Here is a 4,914-nt window from a genome sequence, read left to right on the forward strand (position 1 = left end):
GTGTGTCTTGAAAGATCTCAAATCTCAGTTATGAAAACTGCCTCACAGTAGTTGTCCATAGAAACCAGAGGTCGGCTTTCACTTTACCTCAGCAGCTTCAATGCTGAAAGCTGCACTCTAGTGGCTACAGGCAACCAGAATAATCTTACTATAAGGCAATCTTCATAAATGAGGCTCCAGTTACTTCTGCAGTGGCTATAGGTAACCAGAACAAACTTGCTGTGAGGCAATTGTCAAAAATGAGTCCAGTTTCTTGTGCACTGGTTGTTGACTACCGTTGCTTTAGGTACAGATTTTAGAGGGAACTATCAGGTTCCCCACCTTAGCGGCTATATGGTTGCTGCCCCTTTAACCCCTTCAGCCCCCAGCCTATTTTGACCTTACTGACCTCGCCATTTTGCGCAATTCTGACCCGTGTCCCTTTATGAGGTTATAACTGTGGAACGCTTCAACGGATCCTAGCGATTCTGACATTGTTTTTTTGTGACATATTGTACTTCATGAAAGTCGTAAATTTAGGCCGATATTTTTTTGCATTCATTTTTGGAAATTTGACGAAAAACTAGAAAATTGCGCAATTTTCAAAATTTGAAGTTTTATGCCCATAAATCTGAGAAATGTCACACAAAATAGTTACTAAATAAAATTTCCCACATGTCTACTTTACACCAGCGCAATTTTCAAAACACATTTTTTTGTTAGGAAGTTAGAAGGGGTTAAAGTTCATCAGCAATTTCTCATTTTTCCAACAAAATTTACAAAAAACATTTTTTAGGAACCACATCACATTTGAAGTGACTTTGAGAGGCCTAAGGGACAAAAAAAACAAACAAAAGTGACCCCATTCTAAAAACTGCACCCCTCAGGCTACTCAAAACCACATCCAAGAAGTTTATTACCCCTTTAGGTATTTCACAGGAGTCAAAGCAATGTGGAAGGAAAAAAATGAAAATTTACTTTTTTTTTTACACAAAAATGTTACTTTAGCCATAAAATTTAGCATTTTCACAAGGGTATCAGGAAAAATGACACCATAAAATTTATTGTGCAATTTCTCCTGAATACATAGATACCTCATATGTGGTGGAAATCACTTGTTTGGGTGCACGGCGGGGCTCGGAAGGTAAGAAGCGCCATTTAACTTTTCAAACGCAAAATTGTCTGGAATCGTTAGGGGACGCCATGTTGCGTTTGGAGACCCCATGAGGTACCTAAACAATTGAGCTCCCTCACAAGTTACCCCATTTTGGAAACTAGACCCCTCATGGAATTTTTTTAGATGTTTAGTGAGCTCTTTGAACCTCTGGTGGCTTCACAGAAGTTTATAACGTTGAGCCGTGAAAATATTTATACTTTTTTTTTACCACAATTGTTACTTCAACCAGGTAGCTTTTTTTTCACAAGGGTATCAGGAAAAATTACACCATAAAATTTATTGTGCAATTTCTCTTGAGTACACAGATACCTCATATGTGGTGGAAATCAAGTGTTTGGGTGCACGGCAAGGCGCGCTATTTTGACTTTTGGAGCTAATTTTCCATTCAAAAAGTCAAATGGCGCTCCTTCCCTTCCGAGCCCTGCCGTGCACCCAAACAGTGGTTTATGACCACATATGAGGTATCTATGTACTCAGGAGAAATTGCTCAACAAATTTTAGGATCCATTTTATCCTGTTGCCCATGTGAAAATGAAAAAAATTGAGGCTAAAAGAAAATTTGTGAAAAAAAAAAGTGTACTTTTTCATTTTTACGGATCAATTTGTGAAGCACCTGGAGGTTCAAAGTACTCATTATGCATCTAGATAAGTTCCTTGGGAGGTCTAGTTTCCAAAATGGGGTCACTTCTGGGGGAGCACCAATGTGTAGGCAGACAGGGGCTCTCCATACGCGCCATGGTGTCTGCTAACAATTTGAATGGAAAATTAGCTCCAATTATTTACGGATACCATGTGGCGTATGGAGAATATGTAGTGTATGTCAGGTTGGGTGTGTGTGTGTGTGTGTGTGTGTGTGTGTGTGTGTGTGTGTGTGTATATAGAGTATAAATCAGGTTGGTGTGTGTGGTGTTTACCACACACACACACCAACCTGACGTACAGTGCACCCCACACCAAACTAACATACACTACACCCCACACACCAACCTGACTTAGTGTATGTTAGGTTGGTGTGTGGTGTATACTACACCACATACCAACCTGACGTAGTGTATTTCTTTGTCGCTTCATTGGGAGACCCAGACAATTGGGTGTATAGCTTCTGCCTCCGGAGGCCACACAAAGTATTACACTTTAAAAAGTGTAACCCCTCCCCTCTGCCTATACACCCTCCCGTGCATTACGGGCTCCTCAGTTTTATGCTTTGTGTTGAAGGAGGATCACTGACTTACCTCGGGATGGAGTTTCATACTCCCTCAGAGATAGTGAAGCTTCCGCTGGACAAACAGCGTTCGCTGCAGACAGGGGTGCACTCTCTCCTTCGGACCCAGTCACACCCCTTGAGGCGCCTCATGCACTTCCTAGGGAAGATGGTGGCAGCAATGGAGGCAGTTCCCTTTGCGCAGTTTCATCTGCGTCCACTTCAATGGGACATTCTCCGCAAATGGGACAGGAGGTTGACGTCCCTAGACAGGAACGTCTCTCTTTCACTGGCAGCCAAATCCTCTCTTCAGTGGTGGCTTCTTCCCACTTCCTTGTCGAAGGGAAAATCATTCCTGCCCCCATCCTGGGCTGTGGTCACGACGGACGCGAGTCTGTCAGGGTGGGGAGCGGTCTTCCTCCACCACAGGGCTCAGGGAACCTGGACTCCGACAGAGTCCTCCCTTCAGATCAATGTTCTGGAGATAAGGGCAGTGTATCTAGCCCTAAAGGCGTTCCATCGGTGGCTGGAGGGCAGACAGATCCGCATACAGTCGGACAACGCCACGGCGGTCGCGTACATCAACCACCAGGGCGGCACACGCAGTCGTCAGGCCTTCCAAGAAGTTCGGCGGATTCTGCTGTGGGCGGAAGCCACAGCCTCCACCATCTCCGCAGTTCACATCCCGGGCGTAGAAAACTGGGAAGCAGACTTTCTCAGTCGCCAGGGCATGGACGCAGGGGAATGGTCTCTTCACCCGGACGTGTTTCAAGAGATCTGTTGCCGCTGGGGAACGCCGGACGTCGACCTCATGGCGTCACGGCACAACAACAAAGTCCCGGCATTCATGGCACGGTCTCAAGATCACAGAGCTCTGGCGGCGGACGCATTAGTTCAGGATTGGTCGCAGTTTCGACTGCCTTATGTATTTCTTCGGCGCTCCATTGGGAGACCCAGACGATTGGGTGTATAGCTACTGCCTCCGGAGGCCACACAAAGTATTACACTAAAAAGTGTAAGGCCCCTCCCCTTCTGCATATACACCCCCCGTGGGATCACGGGCTGCTTCAGTTTTATGCTTTGTGCGAAGGAGGTCAGACATCCACGCATAGCTCCACTGTTTTTAGTCAGCAGTAGCTGCTGACTATGTCGGTTGGAAGAAAAGTGGGCCCATATGGGGCCCCCAGCATGATCCCTTCTCACCCCACTTTTGTCGGCGGTGTTTGTAAGGTTGAGGTACCCATTGCGGGTACGGAGGCTGGAGCCCACATGCTGTTTTCCTTCCCCATCCCCCCTCAGGGCTCTGGGTGAAGTGGGATCTTACCGGTCTCCAGGCACTGAGACCGGGCTCCATCCACAGACCCGGAGAACCTGCTGGATATGGAGCTGGGTATCGTCAGGGCAGGGCCCTGCTACATTAAGGTACTCTGTGTCCCCGTACACATCGCGCACACACACACCAGCATTGCTAGGAGTGCTAGTGCGCCGGGGACAACAGCGCGGAGCGCTTGTGCTATTATTCACTGCGGCTTTGCTGAGTGAATTTATGGGTTAGAAACTGCCGCGCCGGCCGCTGCGGGGTGTTTTACACTGTGGCGCGGCTGGGACTTGTGGTGCGCCGGGGACTTCCGCGCTGGCCGTGCACATAGGACGGCCGCGCTTATTACTCGAGTCCCAGGCTTTGCGGCCTAGTTTTCGCTTCGTTCCCGCCCCCAGCCCTGCCAGTCAGGGGAGGGGCGGGACGCTGTACAGAAAGTCAGCGCCGAGAGCTGGAGTCTGCTTTGCATTCTCCAGCCCCCTTCACTGGACACAGTGGGACGCCAGTTTCCCGCTCTTGTCTGGGGCACGCCCACGGCCCGCCCCCCTTCACAAGACGCCGGCAGCCATTCCTGCACGCAGTCTGGGCTGGAGAAGGGAGACAAGCTCTGGGCAACCAGTTACAGGATTCGGGCGACCACACACCCGCGTTTCTGCGGGCGGTAAGCAGCACCTGAAGTGCTGACCCCACTAATGCCATTTGTACTTTATGCCTAGATGGCTAGACTACAGCAGCAAAAAAGCAAGGGTGCTAAGGCACAGGCTTTCTAGGCTGCTTGTATTGCATGTGCTGAAGTGTTCATTTGTACTTTATGCTGGTATGCTATACACTGCACTGTACGATCGCTATTCTTGGCTATATACTCCTAGATGGCTAGACAACAGCAGCAAAAAAGCAAGGGTGCTGAGGCACAGGCTTTCTATGCTGCTTGTACTGCACCACACGGCAGGTTCCACTGTCCCCATTGTGTGCAATGCTCCCCTGTAGCGCTTGATCAGCCGGGGTCTCTGCTAGAGGTGGCCAAAGGAACCACCTGTGAACCCTGTCCAGGGACAGGGACGGAGTTGCAGTTTCGGCTGATAGATTGTCTGTGACTGTGACTAACATCTTAGAGACTTTGCAGTCCAGACGGACCATGGGCAATGTTGATACAATGCTCCCTGACCACCCTCATTTGGAACAAATCAGTGCTCCGGGGGGGTCCCATGCATCCCAGGGCGCAGGCTCTGACACGGACGA

This window comes from Anomaloglossus baeobatrachus, chromosome 6 (genome assembly GCF_048569485.1).
Source record: "Anomaloglossus baeobatrachus isolate aAnoBae1 chromosome 6, aAnoBae1.hap1, whole genome shotgun sequence".
Lineage (NCBI taxonomy): Eukaryota > Metazoa > Chordata > Amphibia > Anura > Aromobatidae > Anomaloglossus > Anomaloglossus baeobatrachus.